Source organism: Parasteatoda tepidariorum, chromosome 11 (genome assembly GCF_982258835.1).
Source record: "Parasteatoda tepidariorum strain Cologne lab strain chromosome 11, Ptep-v5.0, whole genome shotgun sequence".
Classification (NCBI taxonomy): Eukaryota; Metazoa; Arthropoda; class Arachnida; order Araneae; family Theridiidae; genus Parasteatoda; species Parasteatoda tepidariorum.
Window position 1 is genome coordinate 61,244,437 of NC_141765.1, and position 18,726 is coordinate 61,263,162.

Below are 18,726 nucleotides of genomic sequence, written 5' to 3' on the forward strand. Positions count from 1 at the left end.
GTATATGACAATAAATTTTATCAATAAATTGAGGAAAAAAATGTTATTGAAGGAAGAAAAAAAAATTCGTGGACATAGTTGATAGTTATACTGGGACTATTACTTTTATTTTTTTATTTTTCTATCAAATTATCAACTTTTTAAAAATTCTTTTTGTCTAATGTACCTAAAAAAAATTTGTGCTACAATTTTTCATTCGAGTATCAAATTTTTCCCGAGTTTCTTTGCAGAAAAAGTCACTAAGATTGTTCCGATACAATGAGCTCTTTTAAGTTGCTATGGCACAGTGGTTAAAGCAATGGACTATCATTGTGAAGAATCATGGTTCAATACTCAGAGATGGCTTGAAGATCACCCATCCTCAGACCGATGGGTTTGATCAAGGAAATAAAGGCAGTCGGTGCAGAATGCAGGCAATATTTCCACATTAATGCCATTTGCCACGAAATTGCGGAGACTTAAGCTTTATGACCCAAAGGTCTCTGGTCCAAAACAGGTTGTCAGGGGAATGTTTTCACTATGGACATCTCAGAAATTTCACAAATTTGCATCGTGAAACCTATATTTTTAGGGTATAAAAAGTTTCTAAATGTGTTAGAAAATGGAAAATTAGAGACCTCTTAAAAAATAATTTCATAAATTTGAACCGTGAAACCTTTATTTCTTGAAACCTATATTCTTTTTTAAAATGGTGATATATTCGTAACATTCGAGTTGTTATTTTTCCGAAAATAGTAAACATAATGAAAATTTTATAAATGCATTTTGTGTTCAATGAAGTTTTCAAACACGGGAAATTGTTTTTCGTCTTTTTCTTAAAAATTCATAAAATTTTTATATTCTGTATTGCTTTATCACGAATTTTTTATTTTTTTAAAAATTTTTTTAGTTGAATTTATTCTATGTGGTTTATGCAGCATTTGACAGGAATTTAAGGCTTTTGTTTCATTTGATATCATTTTATATAAGGGGATAAAGACAATAACACGAATGAACTGTGACCTTCTTATCAAACTAAGTTTATTGTTCCTTTTTGATAAGAATAAACTGGTTTTTTTTTTCTCCAAAATCATGTTCGCAGTTAAAGATTAGAAGAGTAATTGGATTTAAATTATTAGAAAACTATCAAGATATATTCAGCTAAAGTTGCAAAGTGTTATAAATTTCAATATCATTATAAATTATAGTAGAATTAATGTGACTCACAGTCATACATAATTTAAATTCAACAAAGGATTACTTCCGCGTCCTTTCAGAATAAATCCATTGAGTGAGTACTTTTTTTATAAATTTGTACTTTTGAATTTTAAATAAATGCATAATTTTGGTATATTTAGCGCAGCCACTAATCTCATAGCATGTCAGTAAAATGATTTATGTTATTCACTTTCAATTATTGTTACATATAAATAAGTTGTCAATACTTTTTATCATTAGCATTACGATTAAGTTAAGTAGTTTTTCGGGTACTAATTATACTGAGTAGTGAACTAGTACCCTAAATGAAAGATATTTTTGTAATTAAAAAATAAACGATGCTTTCAAATACTGCAGAACGCATAAATAGAGTGAGAAGAATTTATTTGTGCATTTTCATAAAATTGAAACTACATAAATTGAATTAAATTTTAAATACATGTATGAATTTAGTGTGTTGATCATAGTTACAGTAGAAGAAAGCGCATACTACGATTTACTGTTGTTTTTCAAATGTATGAAAAACATGCTGTTTGATCATAAGCAGCACAATTAAGATTCATTATTTAAAAGATTATATTAGATAGTAACTAATTTAACAATATACCTATAAATTCGACACTCTAAGTAACTCGTACATTTAAGACGCTTCTTCAAATTTAAAATAAAGTATTAAAATCTTTTCGAAATAAATCTTTGAAAATAAAAAGAACTTTTTAGGCACTTCTTTTATAAATTAAACTGAATTTTAAAAGCGTGCATAAATTTTGCACTTTTAATGCAAATATCAAACTTGAGGTGTATCAGAACAAATTCTATGAACATACTTTTTTCATTGCATCTCACGAAAAGAGTATTTTTGAACTGAAAAAAAAATCTTAACTTAAATTCGATGGTACTGAAATATTTTGAAATAAAATATAAATATAAGGTAATAGTTGGATCGTAAAAAGAAATTGATCTTTTCATACTTGTGAAATAAAAACAAAGCGTTCTAAAAAGACTCGGATTTTTTTACTGCAGTGATTTTAGCTCTAGTTAAGTAAATCCCTGAAAATAGTTAAGAAAATTTTTCTAAGTAATCTTTATTTTATCCAGCTATACAAAGTAAGAATAATACTTTCATTCAAACATGAAACGTAATGTTTATTTTGAAACAGATCATAGCTTGCTTTATATTTCTATTATACTCATAATGTTTCATTTTTTAATATTATGCTAGCCTATTTCTATAAATAAAACAGAGCTATTTAAAGTAACATTGAAGAATTAGTAAAATCGATCGTAAATATAATTAAATTGATAAAAATGTTGTTATAAAAACTTTTAGTTAGAAAAACTTTTTTTTCTTAATTTTTGCTGGCTCAAGTAATATTTTGGATTTCTTGATTATGTCCAAAACCTAAGCTCTGACTGCCTATTTTTCACATTAATAAGAAAACAAATTAATGCATACTGGGGTTTTAATAATGAATTATTGACTTATTAATGAGACTGTCCTTATCGAATTTGTACTCTTTCAAATTTGAATTGGCATCTGGTACTTTAATATTTTTCATCTAAATTTATTTAAGCTTGAGAAATAATAATTACTCATTACGAAATTTTTTCTTTTTCAGATTTAATTTTTTGTCGCATTTCAATGCATTTTCAATGACTAAATGGAATCTTGCCCAAAATGTTCTGGCAATTTATTTTTTGGTTTTGTTGTTGACTGCTCATGCAAAAACTGAAAAGATGGAGTTCACATGAAAGTAGTTTAGATATTTAGATAAATAATCGCTTAAGACATACATTAGTATCGATAGACATAGATCATGAACCACACATAAGCAGCTAAAGTGAAAACAAGAAAAATAATGACACTTGAGTATACACAGAAGAGCCATTACATTATGACCACTTTCCATCAATAACAATGGGTTCGCCCAGGTTTTCATGGTTTCTCGCCCAGGAACAATGTTTTCATGGGGCAAATTAGGACCCATAATCCTCATAGAACAATCCCTAACGTCTGTAAGCTACTTCAACGTAGTTGCAGATCAGGTTCACCCATTCATGGCAACAGTTTTTCCTTCGGGGGATGGTGTTTACCAACAGGATAATGCACCATGTCATAAAGGTCGAATCGTCATGGATTGGTTCGAGGAACATTCCAGTGACTTTCAAGTCATGTCTTGGTCCCCAAATTCACCTGACCTTAATCCAATAGAGCATTTGTGGTCCTACTTGGAAAACCAAATTTGTGCTGCCACGCTACCACCTCCTAATGTGAGGGAATTGCAGGACCAGTTGGTGAGAGCTTGGTACCATATACCTCAGACTACCTATCAACATCTTGTGGAATCAATGCCACGGCGGGTTCTAGCAGTTTTGAGGGCTAAAGGTGGTCCTATGTGTTATTACCAGGGTGGTCATAATGAAGTGGCTTTTCGGTGTATGTGCTAAGATGAGCGGGTATGTTTAAGCATGTGCAATGACGCAAATAAGAAAATATAAGTAAATAAAGAAAAGGGAAGAGACCTCCGTGTGCCGATGAATATTTTTCCTTCACCAAATGGTAGAGTGGATACAGCGTCTCCGAATCTCACCTTAAATAACCCTGTATTTGATTTCGTGCTTTCCATAAATTGCGCTGTTTTTCAATCCAGAAAGAGCTTACAAGTCATTCTTTGTGTTCAGTAAACACGTGTAACAATAATTCATGTGCAATAATAGCGCATGTGTGTGTAACAATAAATTAAAAAAAAAGGGAGCATGGGCATTTAATTCCAACAAGGGCAGTTATTATAAATCACCAAAACGTAATGAAATGTCTCTTTTTCTGATATTTATGGTAAAATACTAGAGTTCTAACCTCTTTAAGATTTCTAGATCGAAGAGATTAATTAAGACAGTTTTCATTGCATTTTTTGTGTTTTATAACTAAAGACAATTTTTCTTAACATCAGTTGAGTTGCATGTTAACATTAAGAAAGCGCATGATCGTGCCTACTTCTCAGTCTGTAGGGTTCGGAATCATTCTTTTCAAATCATTTCAAAGTGGAAATATCAAACAACCACAGGCGGAAGGAGGTCAGCAAGGCTGGAGCTATAGTGTATTCAAAATACGCGATAATTTTTTTAAAAAACATATTCCTCTATCTGTTGAACAAGACCCGTAACTGCTAGTTGAGCAATTCAATTAAATTAGCAGCGTTTTAGAGTAATTCTCTGATTCCAAAAGCCATTTATGAGGATTTAAATTCAAGGAATATTCCCCGCACATGTATTTTATAATAGTATATACTTAGAATCTAGGTCTAGATATAAATGATTCTGTGATGGCGTAGATCTGCAAAATGATAAGTGAGAATTGATAAGTGAGCTTGATAAGTGAGAATTTAATAGGATGTTTAATCTCACTTACAAGGAGAAATTTCAACTGAAATCCATGCTAGAATAAATTTTTATTGAACTTAAGTTTTTCAATTGTTCAAAAGCTACTTCATTTTAAATTTGAGTGACTTCTGATTAAAAAATAAACAGTTATTTCAGCTATTTTTTTTCTTAAAAAAATTGTTATAATCAAAATTATAACTTTTACTTTTTAAAAATATTAAAAAAACTCACAAAATATTTAAAAAATAACATTATTTGAAAAACTATGAATTTTTCGTTCACAAAAAATCAAATTGCTTCTTATGTTGAAAACTATTTTAACTCTTACCTAGTAAGAATTTTGATGCATAGTTGCAACCATTTTTGGTGTTAAGGTAAACTAAATTTTTTTTATAGAGCATGTAGTCACATTTTTTTTCCTTTTTTTTCACTGCTATATTTTTATTTATTTAATTTTTGTTTGCATGTTTACTGACAATACAAATTTTAATGCGCATTAGAATCAATTTACGTCTTCATTGCAAAACCATTACGTTTGCAAGAGCAAAAAACAAGTACATTTTTACTAATATATTCGTACTAATTCTTTTTAAAAATTGTTATTTTGTCAATTTTCTATAATTTTTTGCACGATAACTACAGTTCTTTACTTAAAAATGCATTTTGGTTACCTCAACCCCCAAAACCCTAGCTAAACACCAATTTTCTTTTGCATTGTGCAAACGTTTCACTCAAAATTTATATTAAAAATATAATTAAAAAATCAAACCAACATTAAAAAATCTAGAGATCCCAATATTGGTCCCCCAATATATTGAGCCAATTTTTAGCCCAACTGGAGCCACGGTAAAATTATTGCTAAAAGGGAATGTAAGCTTTGATTAGCATTTTTGTATAATCACTTGCATCATTAGCCCTTTTTTTCTCTAAAATTTTACTAGTAGCTTTAAATGGTGTCCACTTTATCATAGTTTGGCATTACCGCGTCGCTCGTTGATAGAGCTGGGCTTTTATCTTTCTTGATAGTTTTATACTGATATGAAGGAAACTTAAACAACATTTATCACATGATTACGTTAAATGGTTCAAAGATAGTTTGGTAATTGGAATGATAAACTTTAAATAAGAGATATATTTCAATGATATTGTTTTTGTATATATTTCAATGTATTGATATATATTTCAATGTATTGATATATATTTCAATGTATTGATATATATTTCAATGATAAACTTCTGAAGGATTTCGAATGTTAAATTCAATAAATTTTTGAAGGACAAATTTAACGGAAAAAGCTGTGCTGAAATCGATATTGGAAAATTGTGATAGTGCCCACAGGGCTTTTACGCAATTAGGATGAAGCAAAGTTTTCACCAGCATGCGTGAGCTTGCTTTCTACTGATGTTGATTCACTAGTTTCAAATTTTACACGATTGTTCATCAAATTGTTTTTTCTCTTCAGTTTTTTCAGAAAATACACAAAGTAATTAACTCTTGCATGAATATAATCTTTCATTCAAGCACTGTGACAACATTCAAACATGTTTCATTACGTAATTTAGCACACATAACATAATTTTGTTTGAAATTTTCCCTTCATCAAAATAATCCTCTTTGACAACGATTACCACCCTACATACTCGATGCATATTAAATAAATTGCTCATTTTATCGAGATCCAATATTATTATACAATTGCATATGCAATTGTTTAATAATATTTGATCTGGGATATTGAATCACTATCGGTAGAGGATTTTATCTCACTTAATATGTGATATTTGTATGAAGTGATGCAAAGATCAAAACGCTGCTGTAAAGTCTTCGAATTAGAACAAAATTTTTACCCTTTTTCTCGCTCGATGCTTGATACAGAAAGGAATGGAAGCAGTTTCAGTGCGACTACGTGAATATTGCGTTGATGTTTACTATATTTTTTATAAAATTAAACAAACGAACAAATAGTGGTTTATTGAAATTAGAGACTTTTAGAGCATGGGATAATCCACGGCGGAGAGACAGTTAGAAATTATAATTTCACATCAATTTTTTGTATTAATATGAATAAAAATTTTTATGTATTCACATTATGCATTCACTTTCTAAAATATTTCAGGCAAAGATGATTAGTTAAAAATAATTTTTGACAGGTATGTTAATTATTTTTTGTGTTGCATGCAGGATAAAACTGTGGAACCGCCTAATGTGTATTTACTCATTAAAAGAAATGAAATAAAAGAAATTAAAAAAAATTTAAAAGAAATAAAAAGCAAAAATAAGTAAATAAATGAAATAAGGATAAAATAAAAAATAAAATAAAAACAAAATAGGAAAAATATAAAAAAATAAAATAAGAAAAATAAAATAAGATAAATAAAATAAAAACAAAATACGAAAAGTGTAAGAAAATAAAATAAAAACTAAAAAAAAAATGAAAAATATGAGAAATATAAAATTTATAAAAAAATATAAGAAATGCAAAAAGTATGAAAAAATAAAATAAATAAAAATAATTAATAAATAAATAAAAAATAAATGAAAAACAAATAAAAATAATTAAGAAATAAATAAAAAATAAATGAAAAACAAATAAAAATGATTAAGAAATAAATAATAAATAAATGAGAAACAAATAAAAAAATTGAAAAATTTTAAGTTAAAAAATAAACTAAAACAAAAAAATTTCAAAATTATTCCTTTGCTTTAATAACCACTAGATCTGTTGTTCAAAGAAGTTTCTAGATAATTTGAATAATTTTTTTATTGCTGAAAATTTTTTTTAAGATGATTTGTTTGTTTTCTTCTTAGCTTACTTAATTGTTAAAAAATTGTGCAAAAAGTATTTACTCTATATTGTAGGAAATCTTAAACTCCATTGTAATCCAGAAATTAATTTGGTAATGTTTCCCTTAATGACAGACTTGAGTTACTTCAAAATTTTCTCTGGTAACTTTGCTGAAATCTAACATTTCAAAAGGCATAACCAAAGAGCTCCAAAATATTCAGTATTCAATACAGAATTCACATTACAGTCATTGATCATTGATAAAAAATTGATCATTCTATTGAAAATTATTGATGCTGCTCGGTTTTTGTTTTGCCAAATGTATGCATCAGTATTGCACTTACTGAAAGTATAGACGTTTAATGCTTTGTAAATGGAAGATGTTATTTACGAAAATCATCAAAAAATCCTTCTCCAATAAAGAAGTAAAAGTGAAATAAATGTCTCTAAAATTTTGTAGGTTATACATTCCCAAATATAACAAAAATAGACCGAAAAAAATCAACGTATAAAACTTAAAAATAATTTACTCAAATACATAATATATACATAATATTATAAAATGTAACTTAATTTAAATTTTTCTTCATTTTGTTTTTCAGTTACAGTAGAGTGAGTACTGATAGGTGGCTTGGTATTTATTAGAGATATACATAAATTTCAGATAAAAAACTTTTTTCTTACTTCTGAAATGATAATAAATATAAACGACGAAATTACAGTTATTTATGCTGTTTCATGATGATACCTCGTGTTTAAGTTTGAGTTTTTTGCATTGTTTATTTATCTATGCAGAAATTTAACGAAGGATTTTGTTTTATCAGTTGTCATTATTTGGAGGATAAAGATAAACTTTGCAATTGTTTTAGATAAAATAATAATTATAATGATTAATATATTTATATTAGCAAAATTTTTTATATTAACCAATATATTTATATTAACCATTGAATTAACTGTACTATATTATCCACTTGTATTTATAGTTTGTTGAAATGAGTAATATTAACTATCTGCATTAATTGTTTATTGATATATAATATAATAAATATCTATATTGATTGTTTATTGAAATATATTGTACTAATCATTATTAATTGTTTTGAAATGCATTATATTGAATGAGGTTTCAACGATTTGTATACTAAACTATTAAACATTCGGAATGGCCATTTTGCTTGTAAAAATATTGCAATGAAACCTTAGCAAAACGGATTCTGAGAAAATTGACCTTTTCAGTGGGGTCGTCTTCATTAACGAGAAAGGTATATTAACTAAAAAATCTAATATTGTAATTTTTTTTAAAATTAAAATGCTGCAATGAATTTTGAAATGCTAGATTGTATATTGAAATGAATAAATACTGATATGGATTATAATTAATTATAACGCTATTTAAGTAAACTTAAAAGTATTTATATGAACTTGATCTGTGACATTAGTCCTGAAAACTATATAATCAACCTATTCAAAACCCTGCACAATTAACTACAGTATAATCTACTATAATCTATCAAATATAAATCCACGTAAAAATAATTTTTTATAGTTATTTTTTTTAATTTTATTTATTAATGGTCGAAATTTGTTTGAATTGTAAGGTATACAAATAGTTACATCCTTTTAAAGCATGTAATTTTAAACGTGGAATTATATTTGGATAAAAATTTTTTTATAACTGTGTACAAAAACTTTTTGATTCGCTTCAATAGTTCTAGAGATCGCGAAAATCCGACCGTTTGACCAAAATTATTCAGGGTGTTCACTTTCTTATTTTGCACTTTGTTCACAATCCTAGCCATCTTAGGTCATCAAAAAATTTCACTAGACAACGTTATAACTGGTAAAAATATATGCCATCAGATCTATATATTTTAGTTAATGTATGAAATGCTGGCATTCTATAGAATGCCATGTCTCTGAATAGAATACCTTGACATTTTATAGAATGACAAATGCTATTTAGGCAAAGTAGGAATTCTGAAAATTATTGTAAGCTTTCCATAGTTATTGTATATAATATGCTTGCAGGTATTTCATTAGTCATTCTATAGAATGCCCCAGGAAATTCGTTAATTTATTATTAATCATTTCATATTTAGCTGGGTGATTTTTAGGCAATCTATAGAATAAATTACATACATTGACGTTACATAAACATGTTTGATAATTATATCTACACAGAATAACATTATTTACGTAGTCTGTAAAAGGAAAACAGCCCTTTCTACAACCTCAAAATTGATGTGTTTGTCAACAGAATAACAAACTACTGAACATCATTTTGTTGTTGTTCTGTTTTAGAATAATCGTTAAGACTGCAAAAAGAAAGTTATTTTGATTTACAGAATATCAATCTTAAAAAATAAAAATCACTTATGGACTATCAAATAAATTAATCATTCAATAAGTCGCTGTTTCTTGTAAAATTACCACGCGAATTTATTGAATGAATATTATTAGTTACTGCATTTTGCTAATTTTGAAATGACACACAAATTACAATTCACTACGTATAAAATATTTACTGTAATTTTTCATAACTCTGCTAAAAAATCTTCTATTTTAAGGATTGTTTATCTTTAAAGCAAGGATGACATTTTTTAAAAATTTAAAATCGTAAACTTTATGCGATTCAAAAGATTGTTTAAATCACAATTTAAAATATTGTCTTATCTTGGAAACAATAACTGCATATACCTCAAGAACGGTAAATTTCCCAGATCAACCAATTAGGGGGCAGATTACCCTCCAGCCATAATAAGATAAGTTGTTGTTGCAAATATAAATATTGTTTTAATTGCAATTTAAAATATTTATTATCTTTAAAACAACGATAAATCGTAAGAACGATATATTTTCCCAAAGACAATAGTTTTCTATACAATAAATTCCCAATTAACCAAATAAATTTTTCAAATTAAAATATTGTTTCATTGGCAATTTAAAAGATTGATTATGTTGAAAATAATAACAAATCGTAACAATGGTATATTTCACCAATTGTAATATCAAACTTGTAGTTGCAATTAAGAATAATGTTTTAATTGCAATTTAAATTATATTTTTATCGTTAAAAAAACAGTATATCACTCCAATTACAATTTTAAAGTTTTTATGTGTGCATTTCACTGTTAGTCAGACATGTGCGCTAATTTTGTTTTTAATTAGAGTTAATAATAAAACTTTTAAACGCTTATACGCAAGTTTTTTTTTAAACAAAAGAGTGTTTTACCAAATGTTTAACAGTTTTCTCGCTTCTCTCAATCTACTATTTCTATTTATGAAATGTAAAGCAACTAAAATATCTACAAGGATTAAAAATAGAATAAAAATATAAATAGATTTACGATATTCATAAGTTGCATATTTTTTTACTTAATTTTTAAGTCCGTGCTTGCAATAAATTAGATAGTTTCTGATTTACCTAAAGATATTTATCTCTGGCAGGCCTCATTCAAGTTTTTTATTATTGACCTTCAAAAAAACAGCTTGATAAAGGAATATACCTCTGATTATAACATTTATTTCTTGTTTTAGTTCTTCGATTTCTTTTTTTAAGTTTCTCCAAAATATTGTAATCGGCATTACATAATAATCTTCATGCTATAGATAACTTAAATATATTTATAACTGCTTAAATTTTAATTTTAGCATACAGAATTTAAAGTAGTTAATTTATTTCATATTAGGTAGTCGTTGTAAAACTATTCTTTTATCAAGTTCGTAAGATTTTCCGATTTATGGAGAAAAAAAAGTATGCGATTAAAAGGAAAATTCTTGATAAATTTTAATTCGTAATAAATTCTACTGGAAATATAAAATTAAGAAACATAAAATGTAAACTGCCTACTAAAATTAATTATGAAATGTATTGAAATTAATGCTTTTATTTGCAACCATGGAACTTTATTTTAAGGAAGAAACGAATTAAATTTTGATAATTTTCTTAGTATTGTGTAAAAGTTGTCAAAAATTGTAAAATTATTACACTATGGTGTAAAAATTATTCAATTTTGAAAGTTGTATTGCAAAAAATTTATTCAACAACTGTATATACAGATCACCCATAATACCCATAATGTAAGTAATTAAATTTCGGATAATTTCGGGTATTGATAATTCCATGAAGTAGCATAGACTAATACAACATCTCTTTGACGAGAGATAGTCTTCGCAAGGGTTACTATAAACGAGAAATGTCATGCTTTAGTTGTCCGAACGTTGTACATCTTTCTTAAAATCCCCACTGCGCAGTTTATGTTTGTTACGTCGGACTGCAACATTAATCAGTGCAGAGGCCTTCTCTCTTCAAGGAGGTGTTGACTGGTATCGATACTTTCCGACTGGTACTTTTTATCCATAAAAAATTTTTGAAGACTTTTTTATTGTAATGCAACTGTTTAAATAAATTGCAAAGCACTACAATATTTATGGATCATGTTAAACACACAGTTGTCAGGCCAAATTAGACCACCGGATACGTCCAGCTGATTGTAGCTTAGTTTGATAAACTTGAAATGACTTTCCTGAAACAATTTAATATTGCAGATATTATAAATTAATGTGTTTATTTTGTGTTTATTTGTTAGCTGAAGTAAATAAAGTTGTTTCGTAAATTCTTTTTATAATTAATTATTTTAATCCTGGCTTATCCAAACCATATCAGCTAAATTCAACTTCTTGAAGTAGATGCTTTGTGTGAACTATTGATTTTACCAACCCTAGTTACTTATATAATAGCAAAGTGGGCAATTGCTTAGGCATTTTCCTTTCCTAATTAAAAATTTTGAAAATACGATAACTTTTATATTGTAATTAAGCCTTTCGACGCAAAGTTCTTTATATTAGCCCTATTTTTCATGATTTTTTCATTATTTTGTATTAATTTAGGTCAAAATAACTGAAAAATATAAGATTTTATATTTTAATAATTTATGATTATGAAATACAGCATGGAACACTTGCGTCTTTTTCTGAGTTAAAGGGAGAAATATTCCAAACATGGCCCACTTCCAAACAATAATTTTTCAAATTTGTATTTATTCGCAATTATTTAGGTCTGAGAGAAACTATTTCGTTAATTTATAAAATCAATTATTGATATATAGATAAATTTTCGAATATGAATGAAAAAAACTACTTTATTTGGATTTTATATTTTAGTACAAATATAATAACGATAATCTATCAGATTTTTCTAGTAATTATTAGACTGAGTTTTATGTTCAAAAAAATACCAAAATATATTTTCGCTTGTAATTAGAGCGTGCGTCAGAATATATATATATATATATATATTCTGACGCACGCTCTAATTACACACACACACACACACACACACACACATATATATATATATATATATATATATATATATATATATATATATATATATATATATATATATATATATATATATATATATATATATATATATATATATATATATATATATATATATATGGGTCATTCTCACGAAAACTGACATTTTTCAGTTCATAAAATCCCAAAAAAGTAAAGTGAATAAACAGCTCTGAAACTTTTTATATTAATAGAAATATGTAATAGCATTATAAAGAAAGTATATATCCTATAAATTATACTTAATATTTAAATTAATTAATTTTTTAAATAATTAATTTATAATTAATTAATTAATAATTAATTAATTTATAATAATTAATAATTAATTAATTTATAATAATTAATAATTAATTAATTAATTTAATAAATAAATTAATTTAATAAATTAATTTACTAATTTTTTAATTTATTTTTCAAATTAATTAATAAGAAAATTAATTATTTTCACTATTTAAAAAGTGAGGGAATGACACTAATAGTGAGGGAATGATATTTTATTTAAATACATGTTTTTATCTAAGTTACATCTACCTGAAGTTTGAAAATGATAACATACTAAGTATATCTAATATTTATTATAATTTAGTCTTATATATTTAATAGTTTTTACAGGTTTGGGAAATAAAATTGGCTGGCACGATTGAACAAAAAAAAAAATTTAATAATATACTCATCTTGAATCATTCCCTCACTTCAGCGTCATTCCCTCACTTTATACACTAGTGAGGGAATGACGAATTCAATAATATTTAAAAATAACAGTTAGGCCTAATTAATTTCTGAAGTCAATCACATACAATTATATTCATACAAGAAAGCAACATATAATTATCCATTTTCTCGATGAAGTTGTATTTTATTTTACTCTAAAAAATGACATGAGGGAATGACAAATGTAAAAATTTTTACCTGGTTTGATTCATTCAAATTTTTTCCACAGCAAAGCTTCTTTAAGTTGAAGATGGAAACATACTGCAATTTTGTTCTATGATGCCAGTTGTTAACTTTTGAAGTTTTTATTAAAATATTTTTATTCTAAGAAGATTGCAGGTGATAAAAGCATTATTGTGAGGGAATGACGCGAAACATTGGGGACAAAGTTTAAAATAGTGCTGTGTTAATATTTTTATCAGAAATTAAATTTAAAATTGATTTTCTGAATTCTTTATTTCAGTATTCTGAAATAAAAAACACGAATTTGTAAAAAAAAATAATTTATTTCTGAAACAATTTTTTTCTTTCTTTAAATCAGCAGTGGGGACAAGTGAGGGAATGACATATTGGTATATTTTAATTACCTAAAATAAATAATAAATGAAAATTGATAATTTTATTTTTATTCTTTTGTTAGCTTGCATTCTGAAGGACACTTTCCCTGAATTTTTTTTTTTCGTAAGCTGTAAAACAAACATAAAATATACTGGGGACATGAAAATGACTGTTTTTGTGAGAATGACCCATATATATATATATATATATATATATATATATATATATATATATATGAAAAGGACACCGGTCTCTTATCTGTGCCAAAGAGTTAAAACATTGATTTTTTTTAATTTCGTCAATCGAAAGTACACTCATGGACAAAAAAATTAGCGCATCAAGAAGGAGTCGTCAAAATGAAACGAAATTTTAAATACGTAATGGCTACTCTAATATAAGTAAATGATTAGAAAATCAAAGAAAAACGATAATCTTTGATTTTCTAATCATTTAATTATATCAAAGTAGTCATTACGTATGTAAAATTTCGTTTCATTTTGACGACTGCTTCTTGGTGCGCTAATTTTTTTTTTATCTACGAGTGTATATCAAAGTATTTAATAAAAAGTGTAAAAATCTTACAGATCAGAACTTATCAGAATGCAAACTTCTGATTCCCACCCTTTATTGAAAAGATCATTGTTGTTTTGATAATCTATTTCATAATTGGGAATAAAGACAAATATTTAAACATAATTTTTTGTCAATAAATGACTAACGAAAATTACTGTTAAAATACTTGTTGGTGGTTATAAATTTAATTCATTAAAAACATACATATTTTCCCTTGAGTAATTATTTTTATTTCATTTATTTTTTCAGAATTAATATATTTGTTTAGTCATTATTTCAGTACAAGTTGATTTTTTAAAATTTTTTTTAACATGTTTTAAACAATTTAATTATTTTTAGAGGGGTAAAAAAGGGGGTGTTGCGAATTTGGGGACAGGTAATTTTGGCTCACACCCAGCTGGTGTTAACTACATGGAATAATGAAAATTTTATTTTCTGATTCATATTTGGCATCTAAGAGCGTAATTTCTAATCAATAGAAATTTTTATCCTTTAGTTTTATCCTTTTTTTTTACTGCAATGTGGAAAAAAATTATTTATTTATATTTTTGAAGCTTAGCATTTTATAAGCATTTTTACTATTGAAAACATTCACTATCGAAATAAATTCCCCCTATTAATTATCAAAATATGTCATGCCTTTGGTTTTAGACTTTTAGTATTCAGTCTAAACAATATTGACTTAAAACAAAAAAAATGACAAGAGAATATTTCCTATTAAAACTCTTTGTTCATTCACCTATTTAGGTGAAGCAACAGGTTTCGAAGATGCTTAAACTTTCACCGACTCACTTTTTCTTATTACTTTATGAATGAAGGTAGCCAATGGACATTTCTCCTTTAGGTAGGATACAATTTCGAATATTTGTAAATTTTTTTATTTTTAATTTTTTTTTTGGAAACCTGATAAAATTTCTGCCGTGACAAAAAGACGTTTATTTTACCAATAGTAAAACTTATTATTATGATTTTGATTAAATTGCATTTACTTAAGTTTCGTTCCTTAATAATTGCATGAATTTTATAAAGAAAATGTAATGAAGCAATAATCATTTAAAGGCTGTTTTTTAGTAGGATATGTCTTTTTTCATTATAGTTGACGCTTTTGATCTTATTCTGTTCGAAATTTTGTACAGTGTTAAACCAATAATATCGTTCAAATTCTGAAATCGTTATGAAGACCGAAGTTCAACCTTGTAATCCTAAAAATTAATCTTTTTCAAATTTGATAATAAAATACTTTGGTTCACCAAGAATGAAACATGGTTTAAATTAACATCTTATTGAGGTTGCAGATAATTTGCATATAGCACTTTGGTAGATAGCAATGTGATGGTTCAATTTAGAATTGCGAGTGCAGATTCTAGAAATAAGATTAAAATTGTAGCTGTTGATTTTTCTTATCCAAAGAAATGGCATTATATCTCAACAAAATTATTCATGTATGGTTACTTTGCATTTTTTATATAGTTTACTGAAAAATGTTTATAATAGTAATAATATTATTACATATTTTCTTAACAGAATCTAATATCGTTGGTTGTTGTCCCCTAGTACACTTAAAAATTTTTTTTAAAGTAAATAAAATAAAGAAGCAATCCGTTATAAGATATTTTTGGCAGATGCACACTGTATCATCCTACTCGTCCATAATATTAGATTCCAGAAATGAGAAAAAGATAATTTTCTAAATTTGTTTCTTGGTTCTTAGAAGTGATATTACACTCCGAACAAACTTATATATGATTATTTTCTATGTTGTCTCCAGCATGTTAAAAAAGTAAATTGTTGCTTTTATCATTTTAACTCATGCCGTTATAGATAATAAAAATTTTAATTCTTGTTTGGATAAATTTTCATTATTTTTTGACAAAATGAAGTAAGTTTAATTTATGATATAGAACTTGAAAAATTACAAGCCTCAGCTTGAAAAATGCATTTTTGAAATAATTGCTCATACAGAAAAAGTTACATTCTCAAAACAGCATATATTTATTTTTGAGCAAAATGCATAGTCCCAAAAATGACATATCATGTACTCATTCTGAGTAATTTTTTGTTTAAACGAGAATAAGCATAGTTTTAAAAATGAGTATATTCTATTTAGAGTATGTCATTATACTCAATAAAAAGTACATAGGGTTTTCAAATTCTACTATATTTGTTTCGGTGCTATTTTGACATATTTTTGCTCAATTGTGAGAAACCCTCGTTCACTGTGCATAGTCTTCCAACAGCTTGAACTCACCAATCGCTGTAATTTTAAAAAACGGTTTTAAGGTAGGAGCAGCTCTACTGCACCAAGCACATTGTAATAATTGTTGGGAACGTGCAATTTAGTATCACTGTAAATTTAGGCTAATTGCCTCAATAAAACGTCAAGCATCGAAATTAAATATTTCTTAGTTCATTCATATAATTAGCTATGGGACATATGGATCAAGTTTGAGACTTCTAATTTTTTTGGAGCAGGTTATTTAAAATCAATTACTAGTGATTACCTCAATTACCCAAAAAAATGACAAACTATCGAAATAAAATTTTTGGTTTTTCCTTTTATGTAATAAGGAACACATGGTTAAAATTTGAGACTTCTATCATTGTGACAAACTTTATTTATCATAGTTTTTTTATTTAGGGTAATTACCCTTATAATTACAAAATATCAAAATGAAACTTATTTAGTTTTTTAGATGCACATAAAAAACACATGGTCGAAATTTTGCTTTTTTAACTTCATGGGAAGTGGAAGAATTTGTAATGGGTTAGGAGTGAGTGAGGACATTGCCTTTAATGTATGTAGGCAATAGATACAATATAGCTTTTATACATTAATACATATATAAGAATAAATATAAATTCATTTTATTACATAAAATTTTCCTTAAAAAATTTATACAATAAAGTGCACAATAGAATTTTTTTTTATTTAATAAGGAAACACAACATTTTGAATTTTGTTACGTTTTCATAAATTTAAGATTTATATCTATTACTAGAAGAGGTATATTTTTAATATCGTAGTGTACTGATGGGAAATATCAATATTTCACAGTTTCTTGAAATTTTCTAATTTTACAAATTCATTTAATATTGATGAATATTTTCGTATCCCAAATGAAATTTATCAACACTCACTATAATATGGTATTTGATAATTATTCTTATCTATGACTTTCATGACATAAATTTATTTGATACTTATAGTTGCTCGTAATAATTCGCTATATTATAAGTATTCAATAATTATTGTTATTTATAATATTCCCGGAATTATCTTATTTGACAATTATGGTTGTAGATAATTATCGTAAATTCTATTTTTAATCTTAATAGTTGGTATTTACGATACAGTACTTTATGAAAATATCATTATCACGATATAAAACGAATATCGATGTTTCACGATATATTTCTCAAATATTGCACCTACTTGAAAGGAATTAGATATGATGATACTTTTAGAATTTGCACAATAGGCAATTATTAAAGTATTAGTTTTTATTTTTTTACAGTTTTTATGATATAGCATTCATTATCAGTCATATCATTGGTCATTAATTGTTGACTTTTTGCACGATTTCTGAGTACAAGATCAAAGTTAGGCATAAGGTATAAATGTAATCGCAATTTTAACTTTTTTTTTGCTGCAGAAATTTTATGGGAAAGTTAAAACTGATTTTTTATAATTTTTTTTGTAATTACATTCTATATATATATATATATATATATATATATATATATATATATATATATATATATATATATATATATTGCTGTTTTTTTCAACAAAAATACAAAAACCTAAAAATAAATTGCAAAATTAAATTTTATAATGAAAGAAACAGTGGTAGTTACAGTTAAAATATTAATTTCCCGATCATGATAAACATATGGCTTTGATTTTTTTTCTTGTACTGTAACCAAGTCGCAAAATCTTTTCAAGAAAAATGAAACCTCATAGGTTTCTTCACGTAATAAAATATGTATTTCCTTTTAATCTGCTGGAAATATTAGACCCGAGATAGATAGAGAAAGAAGAAGAAAAAAAGAAGAAAAAGGAAGGGAAAAAAAGAAAGAAATTTATTGCATTACAGGTGCCGGTTTCATTCTCAGTTAAAGAATCCTTCTGAGTACGAATTGGGTTTGGTTT

At 26.2% G+C, this 18,726-nt stretch overlaps 1 protein-coding gene across 1 annotated transcript in view; it reads left to right on the forward strand.

Moving 5' to 3' along the window:
• Positions 1–1,049: 1,049 nt before the first annotated feature.
• Positions 1,050–18,726, forward strand: part of LOC107446660 (MFS-type transporter SLC18B1) — a 64,378-nt gene continuing 46,701 nt past the window's right edge. The window contains exon 1 of the mRNA XM_016061357.4: positions 1,050–1,270. The gene's annotated coding sequence lies outside the window, so the exon portion shown is untranslated. The remainder of the gene's footprint in view (positions 1,271–18,726) is intronic.